Genomic DNA, 18,608 nt, shown 5'->3' with positions numbered 1-18,608 from the left:
TATACTTAATATCTCAGCCTCACTTCCCTATTCCTTCAATCAGTCACCAACAGAATAAATGATCTCTCACAGTGGCATCCCTTACTGATATTCCTTGGTCCTGTTTATCTTTTCAAACCTACTTAGGGAGCAGCTCCGTTTTCTTCAGTTTACATCTCTGTCTTCCCCTTCCCCCCATTTTAGACATCTCTTCTCTCTTTTTCAGTCTGATTCCTGATCCCTGCATTTTTCAGATGCTTCTACATCCAGAGCTCCACCTCCCACCTTTAGACTCTTTTCTCTTTTCTCCACTTGGCTTCCAGACTCTCCCCCTTCCCTGATATCAGTCCCTTCTTCTCTGTTTAAAAATGGTATAGAGGAAGTCCAGATTGGTAGGATGTGATATTCATGGCTGCTGAGGGGATATGGAGGCCCAGTTGTTAGAAACAGGGCATCCAAATCCCCAAGGCAGCTTTGAAAACCTCAGCTATAGTGCAGAACTGGTTATTTTAATTTAATCTTTGGTCTCTTCTTTCTAACACTCCTGGCTTTTTTCACACGCCCAGGTGGCATAGACCATGTCCCCCCTCCCAAGGTTATCCGCTAATCACTTCTGGAAAGTTTCCTAGGCCTTCTGTCTCCAATACCCAGGACTGTTCCCAAAAGCCCTCTTGATACCTATTTCTCTATACTAATCAAAGCAATTTGGTCTTTGATTTAACACAGCCTTTTTTAAATTTTGCCAGAGGAGTTAGCGAAGCTGGGAAGGGAAGGCCATAATCTTCCTGCTGCCTACATAGCCTCTGACAACCACCTCACCGAGCTGTGGTTTTATTTCGCCGTTTCCTCTCTCAGAACCTAGCATTTCAACTGTTCCTTTGGCTTTTCTTTCAGCTGAGGCAGCTTCAACAGTTCTAAGGTGACCTGATCCCGGTTTGCACATCCTGCTGAATAGCCTGATTGTGCCAAGCACCCACAATTCCAGCTGAATTTATTGAGCACTACGGATGCTCAGCACCTCTGAATGTCAGGCCCTGTGGACTCCTTTTGAAGATGTCAATAGCTACCTGCCTTCAGCTCTTAATTCCAAATTAGCATTCCTCATTCCCTATGCTCATTGGTCTAGTATTTGCATGTTAAATGTTCTGGTTGAAGGTGTCAATCTGAATCCAGCTCAGTCTGGTTTAAAAGGAAAAGCAATTATATTACTTTATAATTCCCTCTTAACTTTACACTACTGTATATCAACTATGAATTATGGACAGAATCACCCCAATCTATCATATTTGATCAGACACACATCCCATAGGATACATTAAGTGGAGAATGTAAGCTCAGAAGCAAATGTTAGTGAATCTGGAAGAGAATTTATTTCTAATGATATGTATGTATGTATCAACCAACACTGAAGAACACTACTAGGCTTAGGGACCTAATAATAGGCATAATAATCTAAGGTTTCAGTGAAGTCTAACAGGGTAAACCAGAGAACACAATGTAAGGGCCAAATTCCAAGACCTTTAGCCCTGGTCTACACTAGGACTTTAGGTCGAATTTAGCAGCGTTAAATCGATGTAAACCTGCACCCGTCCACACGATGAAGCCCTTTATTTCGACTTAAAGGGCTCTTAAAATCGATTTCCGTACTCCACCCCTGACAAGTGGATTAGCGCTTAAATCGGCCTTGCCGGGTCAAATTTGGGGTACTGTGGACACAATTCGACGGTATTGGCCTCCGGGAGCTATCCCAGAGTGCTCCATTGTGACCGCTCTGGACAGCACTCTCAACTCAGATGCACTGGCCAGGTAGACAGGAAAAGAACTGCGAACTTTTGAATCTCATTTCCTGTTTGGCCAGCGTGGCAAGCTGCAGGTGACCACGCAGAGCTCATCAGCAGAGGTGACCATGATGGAGTCCCAGAATCGCAAAAGAGCTCCAGCATGGACTGAACGGGAGGTACGGGATCTGATCACTGTATGGGGAGAGGAATCCGTGCTATCAGAACTCCGTTCCAGTTTTCGAAATGCCAAAACCTTTGTGAAAATCTCCCAGGGCATGAAGGACAGAGGCCATAACAGGGACCCGAAGCAGTGCCACGTGAAACTTAAGGAGCTGAGGCAAGCCTACCAGAAAACCAGAGGGGCGAACGGCCGCTCCGGGTCAGAGCCCCAAACATGCTGCTTCTATGATGAGCTGCATGCCATTTTAGGGGATTCAGCCACCATTACCCCAGCCGTGTTGTTTGACTCCTTCAATGGAGATGGAGGCAACACGGAAGCAGGTTTTGGGGACGAAGAAGAAGATGATGATGATGATGAGGTTGTAGATAACTCACAGCAAGCAAGCGGAGAAACTGGTTTTCCCGACAGCCAGGAACTGTTTCTCACCCTGGACCTGGAGCCAGTACCCCCCAAACCCACCCAAGGCTGCCTCCTGGACCCAGCAGGCGGAGAAGGGACCTCCGGTGAGTGTACCTTTTAAAATACTATACATGGTTTAAAAGCAAGCATGTGAAAGGATTAATTTGCCCTGGCATTCGCGGCTCTCCTGGATGTACTCCCAAAGCCTTTGCAAAAGGTTTCTGGGGAGGGCAGCCTTATTGCATCCTTCATGGTAGGACACTTTACCACTCCAGGCCAGTAACACGTACTCGGGAATCATTGTACAACAAAGCATTGCAGTGTATGTTTGCTGGCGTTCAAACAACATCCGTTCTTTATCTCTCTGTGTTATCCTCAGGAGAGTGATATCATTCATGGTCACCTGGTTGAAATAGGGTGCTTTTCTTCAGGGGACATTCAGAGGAGCCCGTTCCTGCTGAGCTGTTTGCCTGTGGCTGAACAGAAAAGTTCCCCGCTGTTAGCCACGGGGAGCGGGGAGGGTTGAGGGGGTAGCCACGCGGTGGGGGGAGGCAAAATGCGACCTTGTAACGAAAGCACATGTGCTATGTATGTAATGTTAACAGCAAGGTTTACCCTGAAAGACTGTAGCCACTGTTTTATAAAATGTGTCTTTTTAAATACCGCTGTCCCTTCTTTTTTCTCCACCAGCTGCATGTGTTTCAATGATCATAGGATCTTCTCCTTCCCAGAGGCTAGTGAAGATTAGAAAGAAAAAAAATGCACTCATGATGAAATGTTCTCTGAGCTCATGCTGTCCTCCCACACTGACAGAGCACAGACAAATGCGTGGAAGCAAATAATGTCAGAGTGCAGGAAAGCACAAAATGACCGGGAGGAGAGGTGGCAGGCTGAAGAGAGTAAGTGGCAGGCTGAAGAGAGTAAGTGGTGGGCTGAAGACAGGGCTGAAGCTCAAATGTGGCGGCAGCGTGATGAGAGGAGGCAGGATTCAATGCTGAGGCTGCTGGAGGACCAAACCAGTATGCTCCAGTGTATGGTTGAGCTGCAGCAAAGGCATCTGGAGCACAGACTGCCACTACAGCCCCTGTGTAACCAACCGCCCTCCTCCCCAAGTTCCATAGCTTCCACACCCAGACGCCCAAGAAAGCGGTGGGGGGGCCACCGGCCAACCAGCCACTCCACCACAGAGGATTGCCCAAAAAAAAGAAGGCTGGCATTCAATAAATTTTAAAGTTGTAAACTTTTAAAGTGCTGTGTGGCATTTTCCTTCCCTCCTCCACCACCCCTCCTGGGCTACCTTGGTAGTCATCCCCCTATTTGTGTGATGAATGAATAAAGAATGCATGAATGTGAAGCAACAATGACTTTATTGCCTCTGCAAGCAATGATTAAAGGGAGGAGGGGAGGGTGGTTAGCTTGCAGGGAAGTAGAGTGAACCAAGGGGCGGGGGGTTTCATCAAGGAGAAACAAACAGAACTTTCACACCGTAGCCTGGCCAGTCATGAAACTGGTTTTCAAAGCTTCTCTGATGCGTACCGCGCCCTCCTGTGCTCTTCTAACTGCCTGGGTGTCTGGCTGCGCGTAACCAGCAGCCAGACGATTTGCCTCAACCTCCCACCCCACCTTAAATGTCTCCCCCTTACTCTCACAGATATTGTGGAGCACACAGCAAGCAGTAATAACAGTGGGAATATTGGTTTCGCTGAGGTCTAAGCGAGTCAGTAAACTGCGCCAGCGCGCCTTCAAACATCCAAATGCACATTCTACCACCATTCTGCACTTGCTCAGCCTGTAGTTGAACAGCTCCTGACTACTGTCCAGGCTGCCTGTGTACGGCTTCATGAGCCATGGCATTAAGGGGTAGTCTGGGTCCCCAAGGATATATATAGGCATTTCAACGTCCCCAACAGTTATTTTCTGGTCTGGGAATAAAGTCCCTTCCTGCAGCTTTTGAAACAGACCAGAGTTCCTGAAGATGTGAGCGTCATGTACCTTTCCCAGCCATCCCACGTTGATGTTGGTGAAACGTCCCTTGTGATCCACCAGAGCTTGCAGCACTATTGAAAAGTACCCCTTGCGGTTTATGTACTCGCCGGCTTGGTGCTCCGGTGCCAAGATAGGGATATGGGTTCCGTCTATGGCCCCACCACAGTTAGGGAATCCCATTGCAGCAAAGCCATCCACTATGACCTGCACATTTCCCAGGGTCACTACCCTTGATATCAGCAGATCTTTGATTGCGTGGGCTACTTGCATCACAGCAGCCCCAACAGTAGATTTGCCCACTCCAAATTGATTCCCAACTGACCGGTATCTGTCTGGCGTTGCAAGCTTCCACAGGGCTATCACCACTCGCTTCTCAACTGTGAGGGCTGCTCTCATCTTGGTATTCATGCGCTTCAGGGCAGGGGAAAGCAAGTCACAAAGTTCCATGAAAGTGCCCTTACGCATGCGAAAGTTTCGCAGCCACTGGGAATCGTCCCAGACCTGCAATACTATGCGGTCCCACCAGTCTGTGCTTGTTTCCCGAGCCCAGAATCGGCGTTCCACAGCATGAACCTGCCCCATTAGCACCATGATGCATGCATTGGCAGGGCCCATGCTTTCAGAGAAATCTGTATCCATGTCCTGATCACTCACGTGACCACGCTGACGTCGCCTCCTCGCCCGGTATCGCTCTGCCAGGTTCTGGTGCTGCATATACTGCTGAATAATGCGTGTGGTGTTTAATGTGCTCCTAATTGCCAAAGTGAGCTGAGCGGCCTCCATGCTTGCCTTGGTATGGCGTCCACACAGAAAAAAGGCACGGAACGATTGTTTGCCGTTGCTCTGATGGAGGGAGGGGCGACTGACGACACGGCTTACAGGGTTGGCTTCAGGGAGCTAAAATCAACAAAGGGGGTGGCTTTACATCAAGGAGTATTTCAGGCAGGACTTCACGGAGGGTTCCAATAAGAAATGGTGCACCTAAGTTATTGTTCTTATTGGAACAAGGAGGTTAGTCTGGCCTCTGATTGATACATGGCTAGATTTACCTCGCTGCACCTTCTCTGTGAGTGACTGCAGTGTGACCTAGAGGAATGAGTCCCCTAGACAGGGGAGGGGGGGAAGCAAATGAGTACAAAACAAATCTGGTCTATTTCTTGTTTTGATCCACTCCATCTATCTTTTACATCTTTGGCTGGCAGCAGACGGTGCAGAAGGACTGCATGCCATCCACATCTCATGGCTGCTCGGCAGAAGATGGTGCAATACGACTGCTAGCCATCCTCATCTCTTGCCTGCCCGGCAGAAGATGGTGCAATATGACTGCTATCCATCCTCATCTCTTGCCTTCCCGGCAGAAGATGGTGCAATATGACTGCTATCCATCCTCATCTCTTGCCTTCCCGGCAGAAGATGGTGCAATATGACTGCTATCCATCCTCATCTCTTGCCTTCCCGGCAGAAGATGGTACAGTACGACTGCTAGCAATCCGTATTGCCTGCCTGCTCACCATAAGATGGTTCAACAGGACTGACTGCAGGAGTAAAGAGAATGACCTGGTCAAGTCACTTCTAATGTAGTCCCTGCACCCATGTCTGCCCAGGTGCTCCTGGCCAACGTGGCCAGGAGCACCTCGGACATGACGATGATGGCTACCAGTCATATTGCACCATCTGCTGCCAGAAGGCAATGGGTTGCTGCTACTGTGTAGCAATGCAGTACCGCGTCTGCCAGGACCCAGGAGACATACGGTGATGGTTACCTGAGCGGGCTCCATGCTTGCCGAGGTATGGCGTCTGCACAGGTAACTCAGGAAAAAAGGCGAGAAACGATTGTCTGCCCTTGCTTTCACGGAGGGAGGGAGGGAACGGGGGCCTGACGATATGTACCCAGAACCACCCGCGACAATGTTTTAGCCCCATCAGGCATTGGGATCTCAACCCAGAATTCCAATGAGCAGCGGAGACTGCGGGAACTGTGGGATAGCTACCCACAGTGCAACGCTCCGGAAGTCGACTCTAGCCTCGGAACTGTGGAAGGACTCCGCCGAGTTAATGCACTTAGAGCATTTTCTGTGGGGACACACACACTCGAATATATAAAACCAATTTCTAAAAAACCGACTTCTATGAATTCGACCTTATTCCGTAGTGTAGACATACCCTTAGTCACGTTGCACGGTACCTTCTTCCATTTACGGCTCCATTGAACCAACAGGACCACTTGTGGAATAAGGAGCTATTCATCTTGTCTGAGATTATAAGAATCCGGCTCAATGTTAATAGTAAATAGGAAATACAAGCAGCATATATCACAGTAGTCATCAAAAACATCAACATTTAACAATGGTTACCACATTGAGAAAGTCCATGTAGAATAAAAAATAATTGCTGTATCTCAGGGTATGTCTACACTACCTGCCGGATCGGCAGGCAGCTATTGATCCAGAGGGGGTCAACTTATTGGGTCTAGTGTAGACATGATAAATCGACCCCCAAGAGCTCTCCCATCGACTCCTGCACTCCACTGCCGTGAGAGGCGCAGGCAGAGTCGATGGGGGAGTGGCAGCAGTCGACTCACCGCAGTGAAGACACCGTGACGAGTAGATCTAAGTACATCAACTTCAGCTACGTTATTCACGTAGCTGAAGTTGCATAACTTAGATCTTTCCTCCCCTCCCCCCAATGTAGACCAGGCCTCAGATGTTACTGCTGATCATTTGTTAGCAAATTTTTATTTGTATAGTAGGGAAAGAGGCACAGAAAGGTGAAGTGTCTTGCCCAAGGTCACAGAGAGGTTAATGGCAGAGCTGGGAGTAGATCCAAGTCTTTTTAGACCTAGTGTCATGCCCCTATCCATGCCACTCTGCCATTCAGTGCTTTTTATCTGTAGCCACTATACATTTTGTCTAGAGCAGGAAACAAGTCAAAGGGAGCTCAATATGTATCTCTGAGGGCAAAATCTGGCCTACTGCAGATAAAATTATTAAGTAAAATCATAGCAAGCAGTATAAATGACTATAAAAGACAGCAAAGATGTTTTTATGGGAAGAGACACTGAGAGTGAAAGCAGGAAAGTATGAATGAGATTAAATTACAAGGCACAAGGTTGTAAGGTCAAGTGTCCTTTCCCTCTCCAGCAGGTCCTTATGTCCTAAAAATAAAACATTAACTCCCCTCGAACAACTCTGATAGGATGAATGCTCTTCGGGGTAAAATTAGATGGGGTTGAGACAGTGTGAGAAAGACAGCAGAGAAATGGAATAAATTGAAAAACAAAATTGCCATGCACCCATGCTAACCGAAGACCTAGAGTATGTGAATTATAAATTATCTTGAACAATTTGGTTTGCACATTTTAAGAAAAGAACGCTGAAACTGGAAGAATCTCTCTAAGCTACTAAACTTTGGTGACTATTAAGGAGAGGAGCAAAGGACCCCAATTAGCTAGCTGGTCATTAACAACTCCAAAAAAGCAAGGTGGTAGCTGAAGTTATGAAACGGAAAAGTCTTTCACCAATTCTGACAGAATTTCTTTAAAACACAAATCTGAATCACAGAACCAGTTGCCAAAGGCAGTAATAGGAAACAAGTGGTAAATGAGGAGTATATAAAGAGTGAGCCAAACATATCTGAGAGAGCCAGGATGACACCCTATGCAATCATTGACTAGACCACTGGAGTAAAGACAATGATAAAGAGGGCTGATTTCATTGACAAGATAAATTAACTGACTTAATCCACATGAATAATGGAGACAGACCCCAGTGAAGTACAGTGCCTTGGAACATATACCTAGCTATTATATGAGTGCAGTATAAATGCCAAGGCTGGATGTAGGGACAGACAACAATATATGCCAAACTCAGAACTCAGTTCAGACCCTTTAATTTCAGTAACATCATCTTCAACAGGGTTGGCGTTTAAACAGTGCTGCTATTGATGTAACTGGGGTTGCACTGGTGCAACTGAGAGCAGCATTTGGCCCTGTATGTGTTGCAATTGAGAGTGATAGAGGTTGTCTTGAAGTGTGGAATCCATGTTAGCTAACCCCGTGTGGGGGTTTTATCCCCCTCTTGTAGCTGGACCATGTAAGGAGGTCTATGAGTCTAGTGCTGAGTCCAAGCTAAGAGACTTGATCCTAGAGTTCAAAGCAGCAGCGGCTCATTTGTTTAGATCCTGTGGTCCAGGGTTCAGTCACCACAACTGACCCCGCCATGGATGTCTTTACAAGTGCATAGCGTACACGGAAAATAGATTCACACAACTGCAGCAGAATGACATGCAATGGTTAAGGCTACAATTTAATCACGGGTATTTTTAGTAAATGTCATGGACAGGTCATGGGCAAATAACAAACAATCACAGCCCGTGACCTGTCCATGACTTATACCATAAATACCCCTCATTGAATCTTGGGGGTGGTTCTGTGAGGGGGGTGCTGTGGGAGGAAGGGAGACCATGGCACCAGCTGTAGGGGGAGCCCCAGAGGGCCCATGGCACTAGCTGTGGGGGGTGGGGTGGAGTCCCAGGGGGCCTGCTGCCACTGCGGCCACTGCAGGGGTGGGGAAGAGCCCCGGGGGGGGCCTGCTGCCGATCCAGCCACCACTGGTAGGGGGGTGAGGGGAGCCCCAGGTGACCAGCGGCTGCTCTGGCTGCTGCCAGGGGTGCGGGGGTGGAAGGGAAGCCCCAGGCGGGCAGCGGTGGCTCTGGCCACTGCCGGGGGGTGGACCCTCAGGGCCAGTTGCTGTTCTGGCTGCTCCAGGATCGCTGCCGGGAGCCCCTGCACTGTAGCTGCTCCCGCCACCCCTGAGACTTCTGTTCAGGTGGTCGCTGTGTCCCCCAAGCAGCTGGCCGTGACTTGCACGACCTCCGTGGCAAACACGGAGCCTTAGCAGCGGCATAGGTGCTGGAACTAGAGGGGCTGTGGGGTGCACCCCCGGGATTGCAGTAGTTTCCATCATACCTGGGGTTTACAGTTTGGTTTAATGGCTCTCAGCGCCCCCACTAAACAAACTGTTCCAGCGCCCCTTGGGTTAAGCCTTCGGCTACCACCCTCTGTCTTTTACAAGGTCCCGTGCATGTCATGATGCCAACACTCTGTTTCTTGAGCGCAGTATAAGGCTACAGACTGCTCTAGGGTCACTCTTCTCAACAGTGCCTGAACATTTTCAAGTGCCTACTTTCCACAAGCTTCAATGAGCCTTTCCAAACCTTCCTCTTGACATCAGGCTTGCTTTCAATCCCTTCACGCTTTTCTAACGGATGCACGCAGGGGAGGAATCTTCCTTTTCCATTCCTATTCTCTGGACTGGAACAGGGACGAGGACATTCACCTCTTGCTGCTGGGAAAAAGAAAAAACTGACTGAACATTCCACTGTGACAGAGTCTGCACAAAAACACAGCACCTCAAACCTACTGCCCCTTTGGTCACTTCAGACCGTTTGTTCCACTTATTTCCTTTCCCCCTGCACTGTAATTATCCTCATCTCACCTCTAGGACTGAGAATGGTAAAATAAATGCTCTGAAATTACTGCATGGCTGTCACCCCCACAGACCAACAGCTGCCTCTTGCTTTAATTCTTTAAGTGTTCTCCATTCCCAGCCCCTAATTGTGTCCAGCGTTTAAGCATCATAACTGGTGAAAGTAGCCTACTGTATAGCCCCTTCCTTCTACCCCTGCCACATTGCCGTCTCATTCCTCATTCCGTGGCGTGTTCAAGAGACACAGCTGCTTCTTTTATAGGTTAAATATTAGCCTCATTTATGAGCTCGGCAAAAACTTGGTTTTCAAAAAAAAAATTTAAACAGAGCAACTTTATTGATTAAACAGCCATTTTCCTTTCTTTCGTTTTCATAGGTGCCCTTGATGTCTCATCCAACAGACAGTCCAAACTTCACACCCCGGCCTCTTTTTCCCCTATTAATGCCATTGGAAATTGGCAAACCTGTTCACAAGTTGAGGCTCATCATTTGAGTATATTTTTTTTCCATGTAGCCTCTCTCTCTCTCTCGCTCTCTCTCGCTCTCCAGTCCTAGGACATATCTTATCTGACATTCCTGGTCTGAATAAGGAAAGGAGGGAAGAAGAAAAAAGGAAAGAAAAGAAAAGCCATCAGTAGTAATATCACTCCCATTTATTTGAATTTCTCAGCTCTCAGAACTTGAATACCCTTTTTAAAAGGTGGCAACCTTTTTACATCAGCTTTTCCACCTTTTCTCAGACAGAAAGAATTACCGGAGGAATTCTTACTGTGGAACTAACTAAATTACACCCATTAATGATCGCTGTATGTAGCATGTATGTATCAATGTGCCCTTTTTTCTGATCAGGATGAGAACTGTGTCTTCTTTCAGTGACACTTCCCCACTCTCCCTAAATGTGTAATATTGCAAATAATAGTGAAACGAATTACTATGATATAACTAGTAAAAAGAAAAGGAGTACTTGTGGCACCTTAGAGACTAACCAGTTTATTTGAGCATGAGCTTTCGTGAGCTACAGCTCACTTCATCGGATGCATGCATGCATGCATGCATCCGATGAAGTGAGCTGTAGCTCACGAAAGCTCATGCTCAAATAAACTGGTTAGTCTCTAAGGTGCCACAAGTACTCCTTTTCTTTTTACGAATACAGACTAACACGGCTGTTACTCTGAAACCTATGATATAACTAGATAAGACTCTCAAGTATGTGAGTCGAATGTCCAGTTTCTATTAAGTATCCAACAATAAATGAGGTCAAATCATTCAAGGAAAATCTCCATTGACATCAGCAGATGAAGTGTAACCCTTATTGTGCCCATGCTAGGTTAAATACAGCTTCATGCCCTCTTTCTGTGGGTACAAAGCACGAATTACTGATTAGTATCTGGTGGCAAACGTTCTCTGCATTCAGTGAAAATGTGGTTTAAACCAATTTTTTTGTATTCTTTGGAACGCACATAATTGGCAGCATACTCTTTTTAATGGCATGCTGCCGGTCTTGGATTTGCACAGAATGTAAACGGAAAGGTTGAGCTGTACAGATCTCGTTCACTGACTTGGAGTCCATATTCTGCCCTGTAAAATTCCCTGCCAATGTGGGGATGGGAATAGATAACTCAACCTTTTGCCTTTTTGGACATCAGACAATGTGTCCCCCATGACATTAGTGACCAAACATTGCATCATTGGAACGCTGCAATGGGAATGTCTCAGTTCTGACCCTAGCACATAGTGAATTTTTAGGATTTGAGGTAATCTATCACAATGAACAACTCATCTGCACCCCAGCTGGAGGCAAAGAGTGACTCAGCACAGAAGCTGAATGATCATCTCAACCCAAGAAGTAGACCCTCAAGAATAAAATTGGTAAAGAGCTTGCATAGTCACTGTCCATGACCTACAGAGAGAGGATATAGTCTCCAGGGCTGTAAAGCCAACACCTTTCAACACTAAATTCACTCTAATCACAATGGGCCAGGACCCTCATCTGGTGTAATGAGAGAAGAAGTCAATAGAGCTACCTACCAGCTGAGGATCTGGCCCAAGGTGGCAGCCATTTCAGGGTGGAACTTGGAAGCGGTGTGACAAGACAGCTGGCTGCATGGCCCCCTTCTCAAACACTGATATGAAAGAGGTGTTTAGAGTCAGTTTCAATCAAGTGTGAACAGCTATACCTTCTACAAAAAGCCTGGTTAGCCCACCTTCTCTGCACATCCCATCACTTGAACCTACAGATTTTGATAGTTACTAATGAAGATAAATTATTTCATTCACTTTTGCCTCAAAACAAAGGATATTTAGCAATCTGTAACACCATTACACCAGTTACCAGATTCTCCTCTCTGCTACTAATGCAGACAATTCAATAAAGGCTAACTGAAGGAGTTTTTAAAAGGACACACTAGGAATAATTAACACACCAATGGACAACATTCATGATTCCAGTGGCATAGTGATTAGATCCAATTCAGCATACCTTAAGGGAAATATATTGAGCAGGGGGACAAATAATTATCAGATTTAATGCAAGAAAAATACATAACACAGACATTTCATATGCTCACATTTCTTATTAATCAAAGATTAGCCTGAGAAAAAGATACATGGGGAAATTGTAAAATCCTTTAATTAATCATACTTTGAAAGCAAAGGAAACATTCATATGGTGAGGGTCAGATAGACAGGAATGATTATTCTGAAAGAAAGGACTGCAATCACAGATAACATACATTTTACACTTCAGAAGAGACACTTATTCAAACTTCTCCCTGCGCACACGCGTGTATGCACATACAAACACACCACACACTCTCTCTCTCTCTCTCATACATGCCATTAACCATGTATTTGCATGCAGAGATCACAGTAACCTAGCAAGAATACAATTGAAGTGGATAATACACAATACAAACCAGAATAGAAAGTATTAGTGAGTCAGCGCCATTATGCATCTTAGCTTCTTAGTTGAAGCTGACAAGCAGAAGCAGGAAAGAAGCAAGGGAGAAGGTCTAGCATACCTGAAATGCATGAACTGGGAATGATTAATCATGAGAAGCGTGGTAAAATCCTTCCATTCAAATGGAGCTTTGACTCAAGTGAGACACTTGCTGGGAGAGGTCCTGTAAGTCACAGCAAATTCACGTACATTACCAGACACGCAGCCTTTCCAGAATGGAGCTGGGCACCATCAGTAAGTACCTCAACTGAGTTGTTGGACTCTATCCTCGGCCACACGTTCAGGCAATCATGCGTATCTCCACCAGCTCCACAGCCAGCCGCCAACAAAGCGATGCAGGGCTGACAAGAGGTGGGAAAAGGGAGGGGACTACTGTACTGAGGCCCTCCCCAAACCATCTGTAAGGTCTGTGAAAATAAGGTCCCAGTATCTCCATAAATAAATAAATTAGACTGATGAATACAAGCAAAGAGATGATGAATGCAAGACTGAATTACAAGCTAAATATAAGCCAAAAGAGCACAGGCTGGCTATGGGATGGGGCCCCAGTGAGCATGATGTACTGGGTCCCAAATTTCTCTCAATGGGCCTGTCTGTCTCTTTACTGGATTCCTCAATGTGCCATGGGGTACCATAACGCTAGCGTGCTCCAGCATGTCCCCTAATCAGGAGATGCACCATAGGACTAAGGAGTAGCCCAGTGGAACAAGGAACCTTCAGAATAGCGTCCAATGGCAGAATTAATAGAGACAAAACCATAATAGCTGTCTACATACCAATATCGCCTCATTGGCCATAAAACTCACCAGAGCTGGCGCTAGGCATAAGCACACTAACCAATTGTTTAGGGCCCTGAGCAGTTCCACAGGGCCTCCTATTCACTTTTTGTTATAAAACCTTGCCTCTTTTAGTATTGGGGGGTGGGATATTCCTATTTAGCGCCCCCAATGGTCTAGCACCAGCTCTGATACTCACTAAGACTTCTGGGATCACATCCCATGGTACTCAGCGCTACAGTAAGCTGAGCCACTCATTGAATTGTGGGAGAACTTGTCTGTCCTTTCTGAGCACCCAGGAGGAATTGTGGGAAGGCACTGGAAGACCAGCAACGTTCAGGTGGAAGTAGCCTGTGTCCACACTGCGGTGGTTGTATTAAGAGCTGACACGTTCTGCTCACTCAAGCTGTAGCGTGTAGTCTATACCCCCCTCAGGCCAGCCAACTCAAGTAAAAAGTACCAGCACACTCAAAGTTAGGGGGGTTTGTGTGTGGATGAGACTTGAGTTCAGGGCAACTCTGGAGTTATAATTCAAGCTAACCATGCAATGAAGACAAATCCACAATTAATCCATTTAAAGGGTTTCAGAAATGGACTTTGCCATCTCCTTCAAATGTACATGAGCTGATAAGGAAAGTTTCAGCTCTACTGAAGCTCTCCCACCAGATGATAAGAACTGTGATGAGAACTCTCATTTTTTTAAAAAATGCAGGAAAAAAGCCAACCATTGAGGAGGCAAAGTGTCATTTTCTTGGTTTGATGGCATAACTCCTAGGAAAGACTGTAGATGGGTTTCAGATATGGAAAAATATCTTTCAAATAGAGCTCTCTAGTTGGGTGACGGGGAAGGGAAGGAAAGGACAAGCATGTCTCACAAAAAAGATATTTTCCTCCTTGGCTGCATTTCAAACAAAATTCCTTTTATTATTTGAGAATTTGTCTTTTACTATGAAAAGTTCACTCAGCACTGGATTGATTACTAGGCAGACATGCATCCTGAAACGTGCCAACTGGCAACAGCTAAACTTGGCCTGGTCTGAAGTCAGGTGTTTGGCCTTTTTAAAAATAATACCTTTTGCAACAAACAAGGCAGATCCTCCCAATACTTCACACAAAACAAGCTGAAAATCCACCACTCTGCAGAGAGCTGAGGGTGGGATTTTCAGGAGTATTCAGCATTGACTTCTTTTGAAACAGAGTTAGGCCAATGGGAGATTTACCATTGACTTCAATGGGAGCAGTGTTAGGTCAGTGGGAGTTTTGCCATTGTTGATAATGATAAACACTTCTGCAGCTCTCACCATAAAATTTGTCTTTATAGTAAGTGAGGATTCATTATAGTCTAAAAACATACATTGTGATCTTCTTACTGGGATTACTAAATCCACAATTACTTTGCTACATAGCACTAATCAAAATAATTACCTGAAATCTCAAAATGGGGTTCAAGTAGGATTTAAATGGTTCATATGGCCTGATGCTGCCCTCTGAGCAGAAGTGAATTTCACCTGCTAAGCGTGGAGTTTTGAATCCTGCGGGATTCCCACCAATTTATATCATATATTAACAGCTGCCTATCAGAAAAATCAGCTTGTAAGAGAAATGTTTTTGTCTTCCTCCCAAAGGTGGTATAATTCTCCTCCCATCCTACTCCCCAAAAAGACTGTATTTGCCCAAGGTTCAGGGTGGGAAGTGTTATCATCAGTGACCAGTTTAAAGTACAATATCACAGGACTCTGCCAAACTAGAAAAGAGCTTTATACCAAGGAAACAGCACGAATCCTAGTTTTACACTGATAAACACACCACTTGATTCTAGCTATGGTCTCAAGATATCAAGCCCTTAAAATCATGACATTTTTATGTTTATAACTATTTTACATCATTTAGGAAGGTGATTTAAATGGACTAGTTATTTTTCCTTTTCTTTTGATCCCTGTACAAGCCAACACTTGATAACTAAGTTGCCCTGACTTTAAAGATAGAGATACAAAAGAATAGCCCGGATATAAACTTGTAACGCTTTCTACAATATTTGTTGGTAATATCCATGGTCCATACAGTAAACCTGTTGATGTGGAATACACAGTTTGCTGGTACTCATTTAGGATGAGCTTTGTAACTAATGGATCAATCCAACTGCAAGCCAATTAAACCTTGATAAACATAAAGGTACCATCATATTTTCCCTACACTTGCAGGCACATATACACTTTAAAAAAACTGCTTCTTTTGAGAACATGCCATTTTCCTTCGGAATAAGAAAGGGAAACCCACGTAAATACATGACAAATGCTTCCCTTTGCTGGAAGAAAGGAACATGCCGCAAACAGCAAGTCCTTTCAAGATGGTTCCTTTAAGGCCCACAGCTGCTTGTTCCTGCCCTATTTGAAAAGTCCACCTGCAGAACAGCATGCTGGGGGGAAAGTTCCTCCCATGCTTAAAAGATGTTAAGAATATAAGACAAGCCAGACTGGGTCAGAGCAAGGGTCCATCAAGCCCACTATCCTGTCTTCAGACAGGATACAGTGCCAGGTGCCCCAGAGGGAATGAACAGAATGGGTAATCATCAAGTGATCCGTCCCCTGTTGCCCATTCATAGCTTCTGGCAAACAGAGGGTACGGACGCTTCAAAGCATGATTTTGCATCCCTGCCCATCCTGGCTAATAGCCACTGATGGACGTGTCCTCCATGAACTTATCTAGTTCTTTTCTGAACCCTGTTATGGTCTTGGCCTTCACAACATCCTCTGGCAAAGAGTTCCATAGTTTGAGTGTGCGTTGTGTGATGAAATACTTCCTCTTGTTTGTTTTAAACCTGCTGTCAATTAATTTCATTTGGTGAGCCCTAGTTTTTGTGTTATGAGAAGGAGTAAATAACACTTCAGTATTCACTTTCTACACACACACATGATTTTATAGACCTCGATCATATCCCCCCGTTAGTCGTCTCTTTTGCAAGCTGAAAAGTCCAGTCTTATTCATCTTTCCTCATACGGAAGCTGTTCCATACCCCTAATAATTTTTGTTGCCTTTTCTGAACCTTTTCCAATTCCAATATATCTTTTTTGAGATGGGGCAACCACATCTGCATGCAGTATTTAAGATGTGGGCGTACCATGGATTTATATAGATTCCCAACATTCTGTTCACTTTTTTGACTGCCGCTGCACGTTAAGTGAATGTTTTCAGAGAACTATCCACAATGACTCCAAGATCTCTTTCTTGAGTAGTAACAGCTAATTTAGACCCCATTATTTTATATGTATAGTTGGAATTATGTTTTCGAGTGTGCATTACTTTGCATTTATCAACATTGAATTTTATCTGCCATTTTGTTGCCTAGTCACCAAGTTTTGAGAGATCCTTTGTAGTTCTTCACAATCTGCCTGGGACTTAACTATCTTGAGTAATTTTGTATCATCTGCAAATTTTGCCACCGTCCTGTTTACCCTTTTTTCCAGACCATTTATGAATATGTTGAATAGGACTGGGCCCAGTACAGACCCCTGGGAGACACCACTATTTACCTCTCTCCATTTTGAAAATTGAGTTATTCCTACCCTTTGTTTCCTATCTTTTAACCAGTTACCAATCCATAAGAGGACTTTCCCTGTTATCCCATGACAGCTTACTTTGCATAAGAGCCTTTGGTAAGGGACCTTGTCAAAGGCTTTCTGAAAATCTAAGTAAACTATATCCACTGGATCCCCCTTGATCACATGCTTGCTGGCGCCCTCAAAGAATTTTTGTTGATTGGTGAGGCCCGATTTCTCTTTACAAAAACCATGTTGACTCTTCCCCAACAAATTATGTTCATCTATGTGTCTGGCAATTTTGTTCTTTACTATAGTTTCCACCAGTTTGCCCAATACTGAAGTCAGGCTTACTGGCCTGTAATTGCTGGGATCACCTCTGGAGCCCTTTTTAAAAATTGGCATCACATTAGCTATCCTCCAGTTGTTTGGTACAGAAGCTGATTTCAATGATAGGTTACAGACGACAGTTAGTAGTTCTGCAGTTTCACATTTGAGTTCCTTCAGAACTCTTGGGTGAATACCATCTGGTTCTGGTGACTTATTACTGTTTAGTTTATCAATTTGTTCCAAAATCTCCTCTAATGACACCTCAATCTGGGACAGTTCCTCAGATTTGTCATCTAAAAAGAATGGCTCAGCTTTGGGAATCTCCCTCATATCCTCAGCCATGAAGACCAATGCAAATAATTCATTTAGTTTCTCCGCAATGGCCTCATCATCCTTGAGTGCTCCTTTAGCATCTCGATTGTCCAGTGGCCCACTGGTTGTTTAGCAGGCTTCCTGCTTCTGATGTACTTAAAAAAAAAATTTACTATTACTTTTTGAGATTTTGGCTAGCTGTTCTTCAATTTTTATTTTATTTATTTATTTATTTATTTTTGCCTTCCTAATTATATTTTTACACTTTGTTTGCCAGTGTTTATGCTCCTTTCTATTTTCCTCACTAGGATTTAACTTCCACTTTTTAAAGGATGCCTTTTTGCCTCTCACTGCTTCTTTTACTTTGTTGTTTAGCCACGGTGGCACTTTTTTGGTTCTCTTACTGTGTTTTCTAATTTGGAGTATACATTTCAGTTGAGCCTCTATTATGGTGTCTTTAAAAAGTTTCCATGCAGCTTGCAGGGATTTCACTTTTGGCACTGAACCTTTTAATTTCTGTTTAATTAACCTCCTCATTTTTGTGTAGTTCCACTTTCTGAAATGCCACAGTGTTGGGCTGCTGTGGTGTTTTCCCCGCCACAGGGATGTTACATTTAATTATATTATGGTCACTATTACCAAGCAGTCCAGCTATATTCACCTCTTGGACCAGATCCTGTGCTCCGCTTAGGACTAAATCAAGAATTGCCTCTCCTCTTGTGGGTTCCAGGACCAGCTGCTCCAAGAAGCAGTCATTTAAGGTGTCAAGAAACTTTATCTCTGCATCCCGTCCTGAGGTGACATGTACCCAGTCACTATGGGGATAGTTGAAATCCCCCCATTATTATTGAGTTTTTTATTTTAATAGCCTCTCTAAACTCCC

The 18,608-nt window shown here is 44.8% G+C and overlaps 1 long non-coding RNA gene across 1 annotated transcript in view; it reads right to left on the bottom strand.

Annotated features, from left to right (window-relative positions):
• Positions 1-6,515: 6,515 nt before the first annotated feature.
• The window catches only part of LOC141987116 (uncharacterized), a 99,297-nt gene continuing 87,204 nt past the window's right edge, over positions 6,516-18,608 (bottom strand). Inside the window, exons 2-5 of the long non-coding RNA XR_012639445.1 lie at positions 11,841-11,935; positions 10,277-10,393; positions 9,510-9,671; positions 6,516-6,578 (exon numbers count right to left, since the gene is read on the bottom strand). This is a non-coding gene — a long non-coding RNA (uncharacterized LOC141987116). The remainder of the gene's footprint in view (positions 6,579-9,509; positions 9,672-10,276; positions 10,394-11,840; positions 11,936-18,608) is intronic.

Source organism: Natator depressus, chromosome 5, assembly GCF_965152275.1.
Source record: "Natator depressus isolate rNatDep1 chromosome 5, rNatDep2.hap1, whole genome shotgun sequence".
Classification (NCBI taxonomy): domain Eukaryota; kingdom Metazoa; phylum Chordata; order Testudines; family Cheloniidae; genus Natator; species Natator depressus.
The sequence above is the reverse complement of the archived record's forward strand: the minus strand, read 5'-3'. Positions and strand labels throughout refer to the sequence as shown.